The following is a 23,096-nucleotide window of genomic DNA, read 5'->3' on the forward strand; positions in this document are numbered from 1 at the left end:
AACTTTCCGATGCCATTATAAAGGGTTAAAAATTAAACAAACAATCAAACAAATGCTGTCATTTATGCTATGTGTGCTTCCCTGACAGCTTTACTTAGAGTGTGGTTCCCATTGAATGAAAAAAATGAATGACTGTCTCTGTGTGTTTACACACACATTTAGGAAGGCTTGACTGCTAGCTTTTGACTCACTAGGACAGTTTATTCTTCCAAACACAAGTAAATTAAAATAAAAAAAACAGAAGAGGGTGGATGAATGGTGGCCTTCTCAGATTCCTTTATTCTTTGAATTACATTTTTCCTCTGGTTAGGTCTTTAGGAGCTTTCTGTCAAAAGAAAAAAGAATGATTCAGTGGAAACAAAGAGAACAATGGAAGTGAGGTGGTGAAATGGATGGAAGGGACTGACTCATCTCGATTCAAAACTTTCTCCTGCCCTCTCCCTTAAACAAACCTCTAAGTACACATAGTATTTTAAGTAAAACTTGCAAGTGCTGGATGATCTACAGGATATTCTGTAGCTCATTTACTCACAGCAAGACAGAAAACCTGGAATCAACATTCAATCATATATGCAATGTTTAATGTGCTTGTCTTTAAATAGTTACCCCCTAATGATGTGCATGTACAGTGAAGATAAAGCCTGTAGTATGTAGGCAGTTTATCACCCCAGTAAAAAATCCCCCATCTGAAATTATTCTTTCTTTTCAATGAAGGGGAAAATTTCAGGGATGTCTAGCATGGGCTGAAAAATTAACCCTTTATACCCCTTCAGCCACCCAGGGTTTTAAGTAGGACTGTTTGGAAAGGGACATACAGTATGTCATTTGTGTTGCTGTTAAACAACACTAAAGCCTCTTTTTATATGGTAATGTGTGTTGCTTTAGTTATTTCCAAATGAGCAGGACAATCCAGTTGACCACACTTGAAACACAGCTCACGTAAAAAAGAGGTAGGGCTTTGATCATACAGTCAGAGACATCTTGACTTTTTTTGACATCTCCCCCACTAATGCCCTTGTTTCTGCTCATTCCACTCATTCTCATAACTGAGACTCTGAATTTCTGTCCTAAAGTTTTATCCTGACAGTAATGCTGAGTGTAATACAATTCTAGCACCAAATTCCTGTTGTTAGTTTATATATAAAAAGTATTCATTTAGTGTCACTTAAAACCTGGCATTTTTCAATCACTTTATCATGCAATTTCAACTTCATCCTTACATTTTACTCTTGAGGTTATCTTTGCACTGGTTCAAAACCAACTGTGGGAGTTGCCTTTCCGCCGCTCTATTTAAGATTCCTTTTAATCACAGAGTTAAGACAGCTTGCCCATAACACCTGTAGGAGTAGCTGACTGAAGATAACCTCAAGAGTGAAATGTAATAATCAAGTTGTAATTACATGACAAAGTGATTGAAAAAGACTGCTAATTCACTTCTTTCCTGGAAGAACTAATAAAAAAATTGTTCCCAGATAATCTGAAATGCCAGATGCACCTTTGGATTTCTATTTACCAAAAAATACTAAGTGTAACATTTGTCTGGTTGGGTAAGCATTTTTTTAAAGTAGTAGTAGCTGCTATAGTAGGGACGCGGTGGCGCTGCGGGTTAAACCGCTGAGCTGCTGATCGGAAGGTCGGCGGTTCGAAACCGCGCGGCGGGGTGAGCTCCCGTTGCTAGTCCCAGCTCCTGCTCACCTAGCAGTTCGAAAACATGCAAATGTGAGTAGATCAATAGGTACCGCTTCGGCGGGAAGGTAACGGCGTTCCGAGTCGTCATGCTGGCCACATGACCCGGAAGTGTCCCTAGGGACAACGCCGGCTCCAAGGCTTAGAAACGGAGATGAGCACCGCCCCCTAGAGTCGGACACGACTGGACTTTACGTCAAGGGAAACCTTTACCTTTACTTTAGTAGCTGCTATAACTTTGCATGTGAATCAGTATAAAACCTACATCTTACAATTGCACTCTTCACCCCTAATTCACATGGGCATAGTCTTCGAAGGGCTGGCTTATTATTATTATTATTATTATTATTATTATTATTATTATATAATCATCTACCTCTAAGAGTATTAAAATATGTTCTTGAGAAGGTCCAATTGTATTTGGGGGGCAGTCCATTATTTAGTAGGGTCAAATGGACATGTACGAAAAAGGGAAGAAGTGAAAGAAGCTAGAGTTAAAAGCAGAGTGGTTACAGGAAGAGAAGTATGAGTCCTGTAGCAAAAAATACTAGAAAACAGAATAATTTCCCAAAAGAATGAATAGAAAGTAGGGCTAAGGAAAACAGATGTGGGAGATGCCTGAAACAGAATTATATTATGAAGTGCCATGAAAATGGGTGGAACCACAGTCGTGGGGAACTTGAAAAAAGATGCCTGGTAAACATATCCATGGCAGAGGATAATTGCTGCAAAAATGAGAATGAGAGTAAGATATTGTATAAGGAACAAAGAGGGGGAAAGAGCTGCAAAGAATATAGCCAAGAAGGAAGAATAAAGCTTGGAACTCATAAAACCTGAGTACTGAGCAGCTGAATTCTTTGCCTTCTGTTCTTATTCCTGTCAGCCTTAGGACTGAGCTAGTAGGGTTTCTAGGATGGCCCAACAGTTTGTAGTTGTCATGTCCTTGTTGTTCCATTGTGGTTTTCTTGGCAATGTTTTTGGAAGTGGCTTGCTATTGCCTTCTTCCCAGGACTGAAAGGAAGTGACTAAAGCAGGACTAGAACTCATGGTCTCCTGGTTTCTAGCCTGGTCCCTTAACCAGTACACCAAACTGGCTCTCGGTTTTTAGGACGGCCCAACAATTTGTAGCTAGTCATGTTACATCTAATAAAGCAGTTGTCTTTGGGAAGAATAGCTGCCCGTTCTATCAGGGTACTCTAGATCTTCTAAAAATTTAATTTCAAACCTGGGCATTTAGAATAGATTGATTTCACAAGCCAAAGGGGTATGGAGGGCATTCAAGACTATCTGATGCAGTTAACAGAACTTGAATGTTTTTTTGGGAGCAACTGGTGGTTTACAGATCTGGTAAACAGAAGTGGAGAGTTTCTCCTTAGGTTAAAAACAGTTGGAGCAAAGTGAAAAGCAATGATAAATGTAAGCTGGGACAACCTTCATGTTGTGCCCACAGGACTTTGGACATGAGATTAGTTGCCTACCTCCTCTTGTCTTCACCTATTGTGTATTTCCGAAAGGGGGCAATAAAAATAATGGAGAGTTCTAGTTATTGGCTGGTTTCTAGGATACAGATTTAACCTCCTTTGATATCTCCTTAGTATGATTGTTCCTCTGCTAATAAAGTGCTGATGTTCAGAATGGATCAGCTATTTTTTTTAAAAAATAGAAGGTAGTTAGAGCAAGAACTGGACTATATATATTGCAGAGAAAATTCAGCACAGTCTTGATGGAAATAAAAACTGTTTTGAATGTGCCTGAAGAGGGCTAAACAATGAGCCTTTTAGCCCAGTAAACAGAAATAAAAATAAAACTTTTAGACCAAATGTTACTATACAAATCAGAACACCATGTTTTAGAAGGAAACAAAAGTCATAAAAAACAAACTTCATAATCCAGCAGGTGTTTCAAAATCCATTCTTGTCTACATTAAACAGACTCAACGCCTGCCAAGAATGATTGTGATAGTGCAAAATATTTATGTTTTTCCAGATATTTCGCTAGACTAATTCTTTAATTGAAAAAATTGCATTTTTTCATTGGGGCCAGCCCAAACCTTTGCTTATAAGGAGAAAACATGGCTCTGCATGACAGGTAAGGTTAAAAGACAATTCAACAGAATATGTGCAAGTAGGTGGTGACTTCTAGCACAGATAACATGAACCAAGTAAACATCCTCTTTACAACAGCTTAGCCAGATCACAATATAATTTGATGCTTACTATCTGCTTTTGCCAGACAACAGACTAATCTTGGTAATAAAAGAGTAGTCTGTGTTAGTGGTTTATGGGAAGCCCCAGTACTGTTAAGATATAAGTGAATATTTTCCAAATTGTAGGCTGAATTGCTCATATACTGACTTCTTCCCTTGTACTGTGGTTACCACAAAAAACCTGTGTGAACTTTTAATGTGGGTAATAAACATATGGTAGTCAATTAAGTTAGCCCATGCACTGAGATTCTGGCTGAGTAATACTGATAGCACAGGAGCCAAGCAAAGAATCCAAAAAATATGAAAACCACAGACATGTCAGCCTTAATAAAACTAGCTAGTGTTAAGTCAGAGAATTTGTGGCTAGAATTCAAGGACAGATGGTGGACATGAACAAGCACTTCATTAGTAGTTAAACCAGATCCAGAATTAAGACTCATCAAAAATTCAACAAGTTTTTTATGATTCTGCTTCCAACCATTAGTGTAGCTGAATAGAGTACTTTGAGCTAGCTTCAATCCCACATTAATCATCCATTTCTTTATTCACAATGGTACCGTTGTGCCTTAAAGTTCCAGGGCCTTAAAGAGGCCCAGAGGAAGTGATAAATACCTAAGTTGTATTTCATCTTTTCTCCAGGAACTAAAGGCAGTTTTCAAGGGATCTCCCTTCATTTTGTCCTCCCATCAACAATCCTGTGAGGTAGATTAGGCCAAGAGAGAGTGACTGGTCCAAAATTTTCATGCCACAGGGTAGACTTGAACCTGGGTCTCCCAAGTGCAACTGTTAACCACCATGGCTCTAACAAGATTTTATATATTTATTTATTTACATATCAAATTTATTCCCCGCTCATCTCACTCAGAGAGCGACTCTATCCAACTGTGGTCTTGTCAAAGGAAGCACCAGCTCAGGTTGCCTTTAGGAGCTTACTTTTTAAAGCACTCCATATCTTCCTTCGCACAAAGAAATCCTAGACTTATGGGATGGGCCACCACATGGAATAGTGTATATGCACCAGACATTTGGATCTCAGTAGCTGGCACATTGTGAAAGATTTCTATTTGAGCCCTGGGGGACCAGGTATCAGTGGATTGAGATAGATGGGGGAGGCAGAGCAGTGGGGGAGGGGGAGTTGTATATTCAACTTCTTGCTACCTTGTCAACTTTCCCTATGAAAAGTTATGCTACTATGAGATCCGTTAATAAGGTGGTACCCAAAGAATGTTTGGCCACTGAAACAGGTACAGTAGAATTATGTTATCATCTCATTTTCTCAAGGATTGCTTGGCTGAGGAGTAAGCTGGGTACTGATCTAGAATATCCTTAATCCAAAACGAATAACATGGTTTATATAATTTAAACCCCTGGATGTATTGGAGTATAACTGACTTTAAGTGCTTCAACACAACCACCATCCTTTCCTAAATTTAGATGAGTAACTGTCTTCACCCGCTGGCAATACTCTTGACCCTTCCGCAGAATGAGTTTTCTAATTATGAAAAGTTTCTCTGAGTTGCCTGTCTTCATTATGTGAATATTTAATCCCCTTGAGTACAGTTATACTGTTATCAGTGCTAAATATCTAGTCCATTCAGAAATACTTTAGTTCTATAATTACAATAACAACATCAGTGTTTAGATAAACATATGCATTGGTAGGATGAATACATACTTCGTTTTCTTCTTTTTTAAGAATCTGAAGGAATTTGAAAGGATAGTTCTGGGCATGGGTTTAAGCAAAAACCTCTGGCCACAGAGCAGAAGAATCTGTTCACAGAACAGTCACAAGAAAAATTACATATTCATTTGACGGAATGAGTAAGCAGACAAACTTCTAAATGATTCCTGATGTTTAAATACCAGAAGATCTCACTGCATTCAATTTTTCTCACCAATTTAAGGAAAAGCCTGCAAACATTCCCTGCATGGGCAAAGCCTGGAAAAAAAGCATGCATTCTCATTTAAATAGTGAAACCAGAAGTATTTTAAGACCCATCCCACTTCCTGAAACAGTAAAGAAGTTCAACTGTGTGGCATATATGGAGGGTTGGCTGTTCTTTTAGATCTCAGGCACCGAGATTTAAGGTATTTTGTAATATGTTAGCTTATTTACAAATAATTGATAGCAGGCAAAAGCAGAGCTTGAACATTCCAGTGAGGTAGCCAGATCCACGCTTTCACATCTAATAGGCAGGTAGTGACTCCCAGAAAATGCTGCCGATTTGTAGTTCTGTGAGTCCCACCTGAAAGTTGCAGGTTTCCCCCATTTCCTTCTTACATACCTAACCTATTCTTGTTTTTACTGTGTAGACCCAATTGTGCACCATTCAGAACTGAAGAAAGATTAGTTTCCATAAACATGCAATATAAATATCTCAACTATTCACATTCCTTTGAGTCTAAGGTTCTGCCAAGGCATTGTCTAAGAACAAACCAAAGGATAATTCTACTGATGTTCTGGACATGAAAATAATTCAGAAATAAGGTAGAAATACTCTATTTAAGAATAGAAGATCTGACTTCACCACACTCACAGCCTGTCCGCATATTTCTAGGTCACTTCAGGGTAATAATTTGGTCATCATAATTAGGGGCTGGATAGCTGCATTATCATTTTTCTTCCCATTTACTTATTTAGATCCAGCAATCTTCTCTGGAAGCTGGAGAATCTCTGCTAAGCAGTAGGATGTTATGATAGAAGGAAAGAGAGCCAGTTTGGTCTAGTGGTTAAGGTGCTGGGCTAGAAACCAGGAGGCTGTGAGTTCTAATCCTGCCTTAGGCATGAAAGCCGGCTGGGTGACCTTGGGCCAGTCACTCTCTCTCAGCCCAACTCACCTCACAGGGTTGTTGTTATGGGGAAAATAGGAGGAGGGAGGAGTATTAGGTATGTTCGCCACCTTGAGTTATTTATAAAAATAATAAAGGTGGGATAGAAAATAAAATTAAATAAAGAAGAAGAAGAAGAATAGTGCTGGAGCCCAGGCTGTGGAATACTTCCAGACATATGCTAATTTGGAGCCCACCTAGATATCTTTCTGGTATCAGGCAAAGGTCTCCCATCTTCCCAGGTCTTTTAATTTACCTTTGCTTTGAATGGTTTATCCTTTCTGTTACTATTTGTCTGCGCTAGTTCTAATGTTTCATTTCTTTTAAAATAACCTTATTTCTGCTGTGAGCTGCTTTAGACCTTTCTTTTGGAGAATCTATCTATATATAGATTATATATATATATATATATATATATATATATATATATATATATATATATATATATATATATTCTATATAATAAAATTAATAAATGAATAAGGACAATTTTAAACAAAAAGAATTTGTTTTCTACTTTGAGATCAGGAACTTGAGAATGTCTCCATAAGCCAACAAAGATAAGAGGTACAATCATCCATTCCCGTAGTTGCAACACATCAACACACAACATATAGTCAGAGATGTAAAGCAACTGGCAAAGCTCAAAGCATTTGCAGTTCTTTAGATGTTTCTAAAGAATCAAGGTAATAGCATGAGCTTGCCGACCCTATACTTGACTTACTTGCCATATGCAACATGGTAAATGTTGGTTTCTAATATCAGCAGAATCATACAGTAAAAACTAATCCTAGATCCTTTTTTAAACTGTCTAGCATATCTTCATACTCAAAACTGATGCACTTCATCTGCTGCTTCCCACAAAAGATCATTTCCCACAGAAGACAGAATACTAATGTGGGGAACTGTTCCTATAACTGTAGCTGCTGCTTGGTATAAAATGTTTGGTGGTTTGAAACTGAAGCCAAACTCATAATGATAGATTGTGCAATTGAGTGATTCAAAACCATCTGCAAAGTAAGTCTTATATACAATCCCACACAATTATTTAAAAATCAAAACAGATACAGCAGTCAAATATACAAGGAAACCATGATCTGGGAAGCAAGGCAGAAGATTCAAGTCTATCAGAACATGAACCATATTATGTCATCTGACTCATATGGAAAGACAAAAATGGAAGTGAGAAGTGACATCCTTACAAAAGGGATTATTCAGGTGTAGACATCTAGCACATCAGTGAATGATACAGCCAGATAAAGCATAAACAGAATCAATCCTGTCCTACTTGGTCCACATGTATTCTCCTGATAGCTTTCCCAAACCTATATACATCTTTTATTGGCCACTTTAGGAAAGGAAGCAAGCAGTCCAGGTCCATATAAAACATTATGTTGCTTCCTGCCACTTTGCCTTAATGTAGCTGTTCTCTCTCAAGTTTGTAATGATGATTGAAGTACATATGCAGCTCCTGAATGGAAAGATGCCCAGGCAATCAAGACAGAAGGGGAGCAGCACTAATATTTGACCAGCACAATCAGAAGAAAGCGGTGCTAGTGTGCAGCAGATCCAGTAGTCCCGTTATCCTGCTCAGCTTCTAGCAGCATTGATAGAAGTGTGAGTGGGGAAAATCATATTTCTGAGGGACTTGCTTAATCTTCAGCAACAAGCAATTAAGTTCTTTTGAACCTATTAGGGTTCTGAGAGCAAGTATGACTCAAACAATGTGCGTCAGGGTGGAGAACGTGAGGAAATACCCACCGATTCCATGTGGCATATTATCCTGTGCCAGCTGAGACAAAACAGCCAGACAAATACATGTTTGAAAGATTTTATTACCATGCCAAACTTCCTGATATTAGTCAGGAATTGGGTGAGTAATTACCAGAGAGCAATTAAGCCTTAGAAGTTTACAGAGATCACAACTTGTCTTGAACAGTTAGTGATCTCAAGAGTTGTCTGTAATAGTCCAGTGTTGAGCACCAGGAAATGCCATGAACTGGTCTGAATATAGGAAAGAAGCAAGAGTGATAAGAATGCAGACCCATAAGTCAAAGAGTTTTTTGTTTTTGTTTTTTCAACAGGGGTGCAGGGGCCTGGAAGCTGCTCTTCTATAACCCCATATGCTGGCTTGCCTTGATTAGAGACGTTGCTGTCTGCTTCAAGGAAATACACTGATTGCCCTTTTTCAGCCCAACTATGTGCCTGCCAGAATCTGACCCCAGTCAACTGACTCAGGTCTCACCTGCTCAGGCTTATTGTCGCTTGATGCTGCTGTAGGTGTCGGACGACTCGCTGGCTCTTCAGGTTGACAGTCTGTCTGATTTGTCTCTTCAGCTTCTAACTCAGAGAATTCAGATGAGACCACAGCACATGTTCTGAACTGACCATATACATTTATCAGCTAGTTATATCTATGAAACCTTATCTATCCAGTTTGCACTCTTGGTTGTATCTATTGCAGACACTCATCCAATGGAAGGTATTTGGCAGCACAACTCAGGAGATTGATTGGTGCCAACTCTTTACCTGCAGCATCTCTTTGTCTCCTAAATCTGATCCTTATCAGATCTACAGACCCTGCAAGTGGAAGGTAGAATTCCTGAAAAAAGGCTCTTTTCCCATTGCAATCAGGGAGAACTTATGATGCATGGAAAACACAACTGGAGACAGTTCCTCGCATTTCTCTGTGATCTCTAGACTAAATATAACCTGCATGTGGAGGTTGGCAGCTGGGCTCTGACCTCCTGATCCACCTTTCATGATTGCACATTATTTGAAATTAATGGTCACATACACATTTTAGAATTTAAATATGTTCTTCTTTGCTCTCCCATAAAGCCATTAATATCAAAACTGCTAATATTTCATGGAAAACAACTGACTTGTTTAAGGTGGGTTGTGGCAGGGAGGATAATGATTTCTTGCTCTGGCCTACTTCCAAACATTTTACACAGCTATACTAATACTTAAAGTATGAGAATTTGTGGGAGTTTATATATTTATGTGTTTCAATATAAAATGGCCAGGATGACCCACAAATAAGGAATGAGAGAGGGACATTAAACTTTTAAAACCAACATTGAATAAATTTACATAGTATGGAATAAAATAAGTAGATAAAAAGCATTGGACCCCGTAGAATTTTTTGCAACTCAAAACATTATTATTAGCCATTGTTCTGTCTTTAGTAATTATTGGTATTGTTCCTTTTTAATTTTATTGTTTTTATGTTTAATAAAATTTAATATTCAACTGCATTTAAAGTAATGTTGGACTTCGTATTTAGAGGTGTGTATTAATTTAATAATGCTAATTGAACTTTTTAAAAATTATAAAAAGCAAACCGATTTGTGAACTGGCATTCAGTTGGATTATGCAAGAGAAGGCTACTAAGTAGTTCAGTAGGCAGGCTGACATTCACATTTTAAGAGAATGATTCACACCCTTGAGGGAGACTTCAGTGAATGAATCGTCCATCAGACTTCTATGCAGCAACAGAGGGGAGTATCCTCTGAAGAGAACATTCTCAGGAAAATATGTTCCCCTTAGGATGTGTGTATATACACACATGGAGGGGATGGTTTCGCTGGGATAAAATATGATGTCCTCCAGATGTGTACATTTCCATCAGTCAGCCTTTTCTGTGAATTGAAAGTAGACTCATACTCCAAGACATTATTAGCCAAGGCTGTGGTCAGAGTTATAAATAAACTAGTTGCTACTAAAAATATTTCTGATTGTGCTATGGTAAAAGATTACTGCTACTAGCTTGTTACTTTTCAAGATCATGCTTGATTCATGTAACAGTTTCTAAAGGGATGGTCAAGATACTTGAAAACACAAAGCCAAAACATCTTACTGAAAATGCAAAGCTCAGTAGCTGAGTAGATTGTAAAGCAATACTGTGTGCTTTACAGTCTTAAATATATATTGGGGACTAAGGGTATCTGTAGGGACGTTTTAAAAAGTCAAGATAGTACCTATGACCGTGCAATCAAAGCTTCACCCCCTTTGTATGTGTGCCTGTTTTGACAAGTACAGGACAATGCTATTTGGATTCCTTATGAAATTCCTTCATCTTTACTATGAAGCATCTTAGATGTAAATCATGAATGATGCAACACAAGTTGCCAGCTGGGGTTGGAGGCTATACAGTTACATACTTCCATTTGCACATGTATTATAGTATATTCACATACATTAATCTCTTTTCCTTCTTCGTCCCTATCTTCCTCAACTGTGGATCACTGGTTTTCTTCTGTCATTATACCAGAAACTAGCAAAAAGGTAATCAGCTCCCTTCTGAAGACTGAATTACTTAGGAGGAAATAGCCCAGCAAAGTGGGGAAAGCTTTCCACTAAGATAATCTTTCTGGGTCCAGAATTCATCAACTTTCTTGGAAGATAAGTAAACCAATGAATTTCAGAAATTGAGGAAATTAATCCAAACACCAGAAGAGAAAGAATAGACACAGCCTCCATTTGTCAGATTCCCTGATCAAAGGTTTCACAGAAACCCTTATCGGAGCATCTCCCATCATTTCCTTCTCCCATGTTGCCAGATGGGAGGGGGTGTGAAGTTGGAGTGTGAAGTGGTTTATTATGTCTATGGAGCACATCAAGGACACGGGGTTGAGATATGCCAGAAATACCATCTGGATGGGAGAGGGAGTGACATGGTTTCATGGGAAAGGGGACTAACTAAGGGAATGTAGTTTTTAAGTTAGGTTTGAGCCGGAAATCTTTATTGGCAGCTTGCCTTCTGTACTGTTCATTACGCTTCATTAAAACAGTTAAAGGAATCCCAGCCTCCTGACTGTGATTGTGTGAATGCTCGAATGATCAGGTGCTGACACCATTATTCCTAACTCTGATGTGGAAACTTTGGATCTCAAGCTGAAACCAAGGCCCATCTCATCAGTGGTGGTGTAATGGTTGCCTAACCTAACAAAACCAGGCTCACAAGTAGACTTTATGAAATCTGGTTTATTGAAGGATTAGTATGCAAGTACAGAGAAAGCTGAGAATGAGCAAAAGCGCGCCAAATACAAATTAAGAACCCTCGGCTCAAAACGTAAGACCTCCCCCCACCCAGCCGTTCTAACCCCCCCGCCCCCCAGGTGCCAGTAACTGTCTTCACCATCCCTGGGAAAGCAACCTTGAGCATTTGAGAAAACCCAAACACATTCCATTCCCTCAGCCCAGAGATAACAGTCTGGGGTATGGAAGCCTCCCTTCCCTGCAAATCAAACACGCAATTAACAGCTGACACGTGAAGTGTCACAAATCAAATACGGGAGTAGCAAATGACATGTGAAGTGTTACGATGTACCATGCACATTGAAACAGTGAACATGACATACCGCCCCCCCAAAGAATACTAAGGCGCAGGTTTCGTAGGATAAGCAGAATGAAAACGTGCAACTAAAAGGGGAGAGCGTGGGCAGCCACCCACTCTGGGTGGGAGAAATGCTTCCATCGAATGAGGTACTGTAGTGTGCCACGCAGTTGGCGAGAATCCAGGACCTCTTTCACTTCGAAGTGCTGCTGCCCGACAATCATGATTGGCGCAGGAGGAGCGGGCTGTTGGTGCCAGCGATCGGAGTGGGTGACGGATTTGAGCAGGCTGCAATGAAAAACGGTGTAAACGTCTAAGATGGTGTGGCAGGTCCAATTTAAATGTGACAGGATTCACAACAGTGACAATAGGAAAGGGACCAACAAATTTAGGCGCCAACTTCTTGGAAGGTTGAGAAGATTTGATGTACTTGGTAGATAGGTAAACTTTATCCCCCACCTTAAAAGGAAGCTGAGGCGCACGTTTCTTATCAGCATGGAGCTTATAAGCCGATTGGGCGTCAGCCAATGCTTGCTGGATGACTGGCCAGGAATCTGCCAAGTGCGCAGCCCAATCCGAAGGAGATGAAGGTGGAACGGTGGGTTGAGGGAGATCAGGAATGGGTACAAAGTCTCTACCGAATACAGTACTGAAAGATGTGCGTCCTGTGGACTGATGAACGGAGTTGTTGTACGCCACTTCAGCAGAGGGGAGGAGATCAACCCAATTGTCTTGTTGATAGTTCACAAATGAGCAGAGAAACTGCTCAAGGGTGGCATTAAGAGCCTCCGTGGCCCCGTCAGTCTCAGGATGCCACGCAGTGGATAAGGCTTGTTTAGTGCCCACCAGTTTTAAAAATGCCCTCCAGAAATGGGAAGTAAATTGTGTCCCGCGATCCGTGACCAAACGGGAGGGGCTCCTGTGGATCCTGTAGATGTGGATTAGGAAATGGCGGGCTAATTGCTGCGCAGACGGAATGGAGGCACATGGAATAAAATGGGCTTGCTTAGAAAAGTAATCTTTCACTACCCAAATCACAGTTTTCCTCTGGCTGGGAGGCAAATCAACGATAAAATCCATGGAGACCTCCTCCCAAGGGCGGCAGGGACTGGCGACAGATTGCAGCAAACCCTGTGGTTTGCCCCCCTTCCATTTTGACATGGCACACACTGGACAAGAAGCGACATAGTCTTTGACATCGTGTCTTAGGGAGGGCCACCAAAATTGCCTGCGGACCAGGTGTAGGATTTTTACAAATCCAAAATGACCTGCCCGCTTATCATCATGAGACCCCCTTAAAATTTCCTTTCGCAAACTGTCAGGCACATAGAGGCGATTCTGCCTCCAAGCGAAGCCTTTGTCAAAAGTAACCTTGTCTCTATTCACTTGCAGCCAGGTGTCAGATTTCAGCTCAGAGAGAAACTTTTGTTGCAATTGGGAGGGAACAGCCGGCGCTCTAGCAGCCGGTGAAACTGACGCCGAGGGCAACTGGCCCCGGGCTTGGCTGCACGTGACAGCCTGCATCCCCAACTGGGGCTCTGTCCAAAGTGTCCCGACGACGTCAGGTGCCTGGGCTGAATCCTGAGGCAAGCAGGAAAGTGCATCGGCCAGGAAGTTTTTCCTCCCTGGGATGAACTTTAACTGGAAATCAAAACAGCTGAAGAACTGAGCCCAACGAACATGCTTAGGGCTGAGCTTACGAGGCGTGCTAAGGGCTTCCAAATTCTTATGGTCAGTCCACACTTCAAATGGACATTTAGCCCCCTCTAAAAGGTGGCGCCAAGTGTCTAAAGCCGCTTTCACCGCAAAAGCCTCTTTCTCCCAGACATGCCACCGTCTTTCTGTTTCAGAAAACTTTCGGGATAAATACGCACAAGGCTTGAGGCAGCCGGCAGCATCTGCTTGCATCAAGAGAGCCCCAATGGAAAAATCAGAAGCATCCACCTGAACCACAAAGGGTTTATCGGGATCAGGATGTTGCAGGATAGGCTCAGCAATGAACAGCCCCTTAAGTTTGTCAAACGCCGACTGGCACTGAGGCGTCCAATTGAGCACAGCCCCCGGGTTTTTCACCCTGCATGTATCGCCCCGCCCCTTGTTTTAGTAAATCGGTTAGAGGCAATGCAATCTCAGCAAACCCCTGGATGAATGGGCGATAATAGTTACAAAATCCAAGGAAACTTTGGAGCTGCCTGTGCGTGCGCGGGCGCTCCCAGTCCACAATAGCTTGTACCTTGGCAGGGTCCATTTCAACCCCAGCATCTGAAATTCTGTACCCCAGATAGTCCAGCTGTTTTTTGTGAAATTCACATTTGGAGAGCTTGGCATACAACTCTGCTTTTCTTAGTTTGCTAAGCACCTGTTTCACCAAACGCTCATGCTCTTCCATCGTTTCAGTGTAAATCAACACATCATCCAAATACACCAAAACTCCCTTAAACAAATGATCATGTAACACCTCATTGATCAGCTGCATAAACACCTCAGGTGCCCCTGCCAACCCAAACGGCAGAACCTTGTACTGGAAGGAGCCCAGCGGGCAATTGAAAGCCGTCTTCCATTCATCCCCCTCCCGTATACGGATATGGAAGTATGCCTCCCGCAAGTCCAGTTTAGAGAAGATTTTCCCTTTAGACAGATGTGCTAGCATGTCTTTTAGGAGGGGCAGAGGGTATTTGTTTAGGACCGATACCGCATTGAGCCCGCGGTAATCTGTACACAGTCTCAAAGTCCCATCCTTCTTTGCTCGAAACAAGACAGGGGCGCCCACCGGCAAATTAGCTGGCTCAATAAAACCCCTAGCTAGATTCTTGTCCACAAACTCATGTAGCGCTGCCAGCTCCTTTTGCGTCATGGCATAGATGTTAGGTTTGGGCAGCTGCGCATTAGGGGCCAACTCTATGGCACAGTCAGTTCTCCAGTGAGGAGGGAGTTGGTCCACCTCTTTTTCTCCAAACACATCTGCAAAACTCTGGTACTGCTCCGGCAGGCCCTCCAGGGGGGCGGCCGCAAGATGCGGGGTCGCTGCCACCGCCCTCCCCACTGCATCCTGTGGGGCGTCTTCTTCTATAGGGATTTGGTAGAACCCATCCCCAAATGTCAAAGTCCGGTGCACCCAGTTTATGTGTGGGTTTTGTTGGACCAACCAGGGCATCCCCAGAATGACCAACGGCCCTCCCACAGGCACCACGACAAACGGCAGCCCTTCCCGGTGGCTACCCATCTGCAGTGCCACCATACCCGTAAAATGGGTGACTGGCTTCCCCCCCGCCGTAGAACCATCCAACTGGGTAAAAATCATAGGGTGTTTTAGGGAGAACGTGGGTAATTCCAACGCATCCACCACGTCCGGGTGCATCAAGCAGCGGGAACACCCCGAATCAACCAACACCCATGCTTCGACAGTTCGTGTGCGGGAGCCCAGCTTAACTTTCACTGACAACGTAGGAAAGTTTCTACTCACCGAGGGGTAGTCGTGCCCTCTTCCACCTGCCCAGCGGCGCCCTTTAGAACAGGTGGCTGGTGTTTCCCGCCGGCGGGAGCAAATCAGGCTCCCCCTCCTCTCCGAAATATGGGACTCCTTCTTCCTCGCCCTCAGCCACAGCCGCTTTCATTTTCCTGGGCAAGGTGGGCGACTTCCCCAACAATCTCCCCTGGTGCTCCTCAGGTTTCCTTTTCGGGCATGCCGCCGCTTGGTGGCCCTCCTTCCCACACCGGAGGCACTGCCCTTTCACGTAGCGGCTTTCCCTCTCCTCCTGCCACACCATTCTTCCTGTTCTGGCTGCAGTGCCCATGGGTTTGGCAGCTCTCATCATGGCCATTTGCTTGGGACCCCTCTTGCTTTGAGCAAACTTTGCGTGGGCCTGCTCCACGTTCCCTGCTAGCTGTATCCAATCATATAGACTGATTGGGTCTGCTCTCCCCAAGGACCACCTCAACAATTCGGGTCGCAGACCATCCTTGAACATTTCTATCAGGGTCGTCTGCGACCAATCATCCACCTTGGCAGCTAAAGCTTGGAACTCTAGGGCGTAGTCTGCCACCGACCTTGATCCCTGGATCAACTCCCTCAGGGCCACTTTGGCTTTTTCTTTTGCTAACGGGTCAGCAAAATGTAACTTGAGCGCCCACAAGAAGTCCTCGAAGTCGGTCAATTCTAGGGCCTCCATTTCAGTCAATTGTACAAACCAATCAGCTGCCCTGCCCTCTAGTTTGGTGGCCACCGCATTTATCTTAGCCCTCTCCGAAGGAAACAGGGTCCCAAATTCCTCCATATAGCTCTTCGCATTTGTCAGGAAAAATGACAACTTCATGGGGTCCCCATCAAATTTGACCATAAAGTCCCTGTATCTAGCGGCTAGCAGGCTCTTCTTCCTCTCCTTCTGCCCAGCCTTTCGTTTAGCACCCATCGATCTTTCATCTGGGGGGGGGGGGGGAAATCCGAAATCCTGACTTTGGGATGTCTCTTCTCCCCCCTTTCCATTCTCCTTCCTCGGTCGTCCGAATGCCGTGGGGGCGATCGTCTGGGGCTGCTAGTTGGTGAACCCGCCCGATATCTCCTCCGACCTTTCATCCTCGCACCCGGGGAGGGGGGAGGAGAGGGGGACGACTGTAGGGAGTGGTGCTCCCTTCTCTCCCCAATTGGGTCCCACAAAGCCAATGATATTTTCAGCACCATTGCCTCTAGGGATTGCAACCTGGCGTCCCACCCTTGTGCTTTCACGGGGGTTGCAGAGTCCTCCGACCCTCTCTCATCGGCCACGGTCACATTCGGGGACAGCGGGTACCCCGGCTTCCAAGACGTCTTCGACGTCCCTGGTAGGGGTCCCTGCTCCTCATCCCACATCACCTGTTCGGTCGGCGCCTCTTCTGCCTTCTTCACCACTTTGGACTTCACAGCCTTTTGGATCACAGGACTGGGACTCGACACCCCCGACAGATCCTCCGACTCCGGAGTGGGTTCTCTCCCACCTCTTTTAGCCGTGGAATCTGGCTCCCCAGCATCTGAATACTCGTTCTCCCCCGAGAAAGGAGCAGGCTCAGTCATCGCTAACTCTAGTTCCTCACAGATTGCTCTGGATAGAGGTTAGCGATAAGGGTTTAAGATTCTCAGCTTTATGTAATGGTTGCCTAACCTAACAAAACCAGGCTCACAAGTAGACTTTATGAAATCTGGTTTATTGAAGGATTAGTATGCAAGTACAGAGAAAGCTGAGAATGAGCAAAAGCGCGCCAAATACAAATTAAGAACCCTCGGCTCAAAACATAAGACCTCCCCCCACCCGGCCGTTCTAACCACCACCACCCCCAGGTGCCAGTAACCATCCCTGGGAAAGCAACCATCCCTTTTCCCACCATCCCTGGGAAAGCAACCTTGAGCATTTGAGAAAACTCAAACACATTCCATTCCCTCAGCCAGAGATAACAGTCCGGGGTATGGAAGCCTCCCTTCCCTGCAAATCAAACACGCAATTAACAGCTGACACATGAAGTGTTACAAATCAAATACGGGAGTAGCAAATGACATATGAAGTGTTACGATGTACCAGGCACATTGAAACAGTGAACATGACAGGTGGTGTGTACAGAGCCATCCTTTTTTGTCAGCACCTGATCATTCGAGCATGTCCTTACACTGTATGTTGTAGATGACTCCTGTTTTTTCTACTGGGTTTTTTGGGTTACTTAAGATGTTTTGGAGTGGTTTGGTTGGTTTGTATGCTATGGTGATGCTATGTGGTTGTAACAGTCTGTTGGTTGTTTCTGAGGTGTTTCAGATGTATGGCAGCGTTATCCTTTCCATAGCTTGTGTTGGCTGTGCTGTAGTGGGTTGAGTGGCCAGGCACTTTTGATAAAGTTGCGTGGGTATCCATTTTATTGGAAGATGTTGTACAGGCAGTCCATTTCCTTTTCCTGGTGTTCTGGGTTGCTGCAGTGCATTTGTACTTATTTATTTATTATTTAAATTTATATCACCGCCATCTCCCCCCAACGGGGGACTCTTGTCTGAATAATATTCTTACACAGCTCCTCTTGTGAGAGGTTGGGTTGTTACATTGGTAATAGAGCACTTGGTTAGAGTGGGTTGTTTTTTGATAGACTCTCTCTCTCTCTCCCTCTAGTCTATAGTCTATAGTCTACACTGTACACTCTACAGTCTACAGCAGCCTTTCTCAACCTTCTGACCCTGGGTGAACCCTTGAAATATTTTTCAGGCCTCAGGGAACACCTGCACATTCAGGCTCAAATATAGGCCAGAAGTTACCCTTATCGGAGCATCTTCCATCATTTCCTTCTCCCATGTTGCCAGATGGGAGGGGGTGTGAAGTTGGAGTGTGAAGTTGGAGTATTATATTTGTTTCATGTGTAGGGCTGTATTCACAGTGTTCTTAAACTAGAAATAAAGCTACATATATTCTCTTCTATTGGAACTTGTTTAAAATTATGATCTCAGGCTGACTTTGTTATTTGAATTAACAATTTCTTTCCAAATTAAATTTATTGTATACTAGGAAGGGAGGGAGGATGGGAGGGAGGAAGGGGACATTTTTGGACTCTCCGTATGTTGGTAAAACATTTTTTTTTCAACATTTCATAAAATAATCCAAGGACATTAGTTTCCATAAATATCATGTCTTTGATAGATTATGTCTCCATTAACAGCAACTCAGTTTTGATTTTGGACCAGCATCAGAGCTAGTATTACATTCCTTCAATTGGGTTTGAATACATTAATGACACAAAACTACTGTTCCTTCTTTTTTTATTGAATGCTGATCATTGCGAAGGAAAAAAACCGTGGAGATTTGCAACGAAGTCAGCACTGCTAAGAGTCAGTGCTGACTTCATGGCACGTAATCATCCTCAGTTCAGATTAATAAAGGCAGGAGTTACAAAGAAAATCTAAAAACCTACATTCCAGATATCTTTATTGAGCCATAGGAAAAATTGTACAAGCTTTAAAGTTTTTCAGACTCCTTATCCGGCCAGAGAGAGGTGAAACAGAAGTAAGAAATAAAGGAAACACCCCTCCGCAACAATTCCCATATCAGTTTAGATATTCTATCTGTGAGTCTGCAGTTTAGTTTCAAGATGGACATTGCAATTGGTGTATATTAGTCACTAATAAGTTAGTAGTAGTTATCAAATTACGCCTAGCACTTCATTATTTTATTTATATCCCACCTTACATTCAGGAGCTGAAGGTGGCATACTAAGCACTCCCTATTCCTGCTATTTACACAACAGTCATCTGAAAACACACAATCCGGCTGCATCTCAGTTCTGCCCTTTGTCATGGGATTTTTAACATGTGATAGCTAACACAAGTTCCTGTCTACGTTTTTAGGGAGTATTTTCAGAAATGGCAATGAAGAAAAGAAACTGAAACAATTGAAATATTGACAAAACTTCCAAAAATTGACTTTCTTACAGTATCAATAATAAGTATAGAATTATTTCTGGTCTGATTATCGGGTGTGTCCAAAACTGAGGGGGGGGGGGGTGAGGAGGAAAACTATCTTGAAAAATGTTTCCAGAGGACACTGTTCCAGTGGAAGAAAACTCAGAGCATTTCAAGGCACCATTTTTAGCTCTAGATCTACATCTTTATCAGAATCAATGCAAGGGTCACAGGAATAAAGTTGAGTGGTAATCCATTGTTAATGGATGCTATCTACCATCCAACTTATTGACCATGAGAATAATTTTAAAAATTAAAATTTAAGGATCACCATAGGTTGCAAATATCTATTGTTTCCATTATTTGCTATAGGAATTTAAAAAGTGAATGAGCTTACATACAGTAGTTACCTTCTTCCCATGAAATAAAAACATTTACTTCTTAAGTCTTTTGACCTAATCAATAACAAGCTGGCAAAGCTATAGATACAGTGATTGCCCTGGAATAAAATTTCTGTTATCTCAAAGATTTGCTCTGGCATATCTTTAGTCATAAGGTTTAAATAAAATAAAATCAGTGTAATGTCAGCATATCTGATGCATTCTGACCATCTGTTCTTGTAATAGTAAATACTGCTTCATTACAAATGCAATTCTATTATAGAATATTATTGCCATTTATATTTCACAAATAAGAAAAATTGCATTTCTAAATATATATATGTATGTATGTATGTATGTGTATATATATATATACATATATATATATATATATATCAATTATTTTCTGTATGTAAAGACAATCAGTCATTATCATTAGACATAATGAGAGAAAAATGGTTTTTGTATATGTGGAAATGTTAATGATTTGTGCTCATTTTCTAAAAATAGAAGAATGCCATTTATGACTGAACTTTAAAATATCCTTATTACTAGTTGTTTACAATAGCTATTAATACATGAAATGGAACATGAATAGGACTGTTTTAAATGGATCCTAATCATAATGTCTCACAAAAGGTGCGATTTACCAAGTCAAGATTTCCTCGGAATATACTCTCTTTTTCCATGTTTTCAGATGGAAAACATAGAAAACATGGAAAAAGAGAGTATGTTCTGAGGAAAATTTGACTTGGTAAATGGTACGCTGCCATTTATTTGAAATGTATTAATGAATTTCAGTCCTTGTGATGATTGCCTTAATCCAAATAAAACTCACAGACTCAAAATCACAATTCAGGTTCTGGGTTTATTTAGAAAAGAGTGCAAACAGGTAAAAAGCTGAGAATGAGAAAAGCGCGCCTAAACTCAAACTAAATAGCGTCTTTGCAAACATCAGCCCACCCCCTCCCTCACGTACAGTCCACCCCACATTCCCAGGTGCTCCTAACAAGCTCTGCTGATCAACGGGCAAAAAGACCTTGACATTTCAGAGATAGCCGAAACACATTCCTCCCTGGCACAGTCCAGCACGTCTCCTGTACAAGGCTCCAAGCAGCACCCTCCCAGCCAGGACACGTATCAGCACCATGGCAAGCGAACCATTATGATGTAGCAACACCAGAACGGTGAACATGACATACCGCCCCCCTTAAAAAAAAAACCAAATCACTAAGCAGAAGGCTTGGAAGGGTAGGCAACATGAAAAGCGCATATCAAGTCAGGGGCAAGAACATCGCGTGCAGCAACCCATTCAGGATGGGGAAAGTGCTTCCAGTGGACCAGGTACTGAAGAGAGCCCTGCAGCCTGCGAGAGTTGAGCACTTCCTTAACCTCAAAGTGTTGATGCCCATCGATCATGAGCGGTGGAGGGGGAGGCGAGCGGGGATGCCAGCGAGATGAATCCTGAGCAGGCTTGAGCAAACTGCAGTGAAAAACAGGATGCAAACGCCTCATTATGAGGCAAATCCAAATGAACAGTGACAGGATTGAGCACCGCAGTAATAGGGAAGGGCCCAATAAACTTAGGAGCCAGCTTTTTGGAGGGTTGAGGGGACTTTATAAACTTCGTAGAAAGGCAGACCAAATCCCCCACCTTAAAAGCTGGCTGCCGGCGGCGGTGCCTATCAGCATGCCGTTTGTAGGCAGCTTGAGCCTCCTGAAGAGCGGTTCGAATAACAGACCATGAATCAGCCAGCCTAGAGCCCCAATCACAGGCTGCGACAGCCGGAGCAGGCAGCTGGGGAAATTCCGAAATGGGAACAAAATCCCTACCAGAAACAATGCGAAAAGGGGTTTGCCCAGTGCTTTGATGAACGGCATTATTGTAAGCCACTTCAGAGAAAGGGAGCAAATCAACTCAATCATCTTGATGATAGTTTATGTAAGAGTGAAGAAATTGCTCCAAAGTGGCATTAAGGACCTCAGTGGATCCGTCCATCTGGGGATGCCAAGAGGTCGACAACGCCTGCTCAGTGCCAATGAGTTTCAAAAAAGCCTGCCAAAACTTCGAGGTAAATTGTGTGCCCCTATCAGTCACCAAACGAGAGGGGCATCCGTGCGGACGGTACACGTGTACCAAAAAAAGTTTAGCCAGCTGCTGCGCCGAGGGAATGGAAGCGCAGGGCACAAAATGAGCTTGCTTAGAAAAGTAGTCCTTGACCACCCAAATGACAGTTTTCTTTTGACTAGGGGGCAGGTCCACTACAAAATCCATGGAAATTACATCCCAAGGGTGTGCAGGGTCAGCCACCGGCTGCAGCAGTCCCTGTGGTTTACCAACGGCACGCTTGGACATAGCACAGACAGGACAAGAAGCCACATAGGCTTTGACATCCTTACGGAGGGTGGGCCACCAGAATTGCCTCTGGAGCAAATGGAGGGACTTCAGAAATCCAAAGTGACCAGCCTGCTTACTGTCATGTGAACGCGCCAGTATAGCAGTACGTTGAGAGTCAGGTACATACAAACGACCCTTAACCCAGGCGAGGACGTGCTCCATGGACACCTTGTCAGAATTAGCCAGAAGCCAGGGATCAGACTGCAGCGCAGTAACAAAGCCAGAGTGCAATGCAGTGGACAATGGAGGCGGTTTGCGAACCAGTGAAGAAGTAGGCGACGGCTGGCCCCGAGTCCTGCTACGCGTGAGAGCCACCAGACCCAATTGCGGCCCTGAGAGGACAGTGCCAATCACATCAGAGAGCGGGCTCTCATCCTGTGGCAATCTGGAAAGGGCATCAGCCAAAAAATTCTTCTTGCCAGGGATAAATTTGAGTTGAAAATTAAACCGGCTGAAAAATTGAGCCCAGCGAATTTGCTTCGGGCTGAGCCGCCTGGGCGTACGGAGCGCCTCAAGGTTGCGGTGATCCATCCAAACCTCAAAAGGGGAAGGTGCCCCTTCCAACAGATGCCTCCAAGCCTCCAGGGCAGCCTTAACAGCAAAAGCCTCCTTTTCCCAGACATGCCAGCGTCTTTCCGTCTCTGAAAATTTTCGAGACAGATACGCACAGGGCTTCAAAACCCCAGCAGAATCTTTCTGCAACAAAATAGCTCCAATTGAAAAATCAGAGGCATCAACCTGAACGACGAACGGGAGGTCCGGGCTAGGGTGGGAGAGGATGGGCTCCTCAGTAAAAAGAGCCTTTAGCCGATCAAAAACACCCTGACATTCCGGAGTCCAATGGAGCACGACCC

General features: G+C 42.9%; 1 long non-coding RNA gene across 1 annotated transcript in view; it reads right to left on the minus strand.

The window, feature by feature from the left end:
• Window positions 1-250: 250 nt before the first annotated feature.
• The window catches only part of LOC134493616 (uncharacterized), a 79,945-nt gene continuing 57,099 nt past the window's right edge, over window positions 251-23,096 (minus strand). The window contains exons 2-3 of the long non-coding RNA XR_010067589.1: window positions 5,728-5,803; window positions 251-325 (exon numbers count right to left, since the gene is read on the minus strand). This is a non-coding gene — a long non-coding RNA (uncharacterized LOC134493616). The remainder of the gene's footprint in view (window positions 326-5,727; window positions 5,804-23,096) is intronic.

The sequence above is a fragment of the Candoia aspera genome, chromosome 3 (assembly GCF_035149785.1).
Source record: "Candoia aspera isolate rCanAsp1 chromosome 3, rCanAsp1.hap2, whole genome shotgun sequence".
NCBI classification, from domain to species: Eukaryota; Metazoa; Chordata; class Lepidosauria; order Squamata; family Boidae; genus Candoia; species Candoia aspera.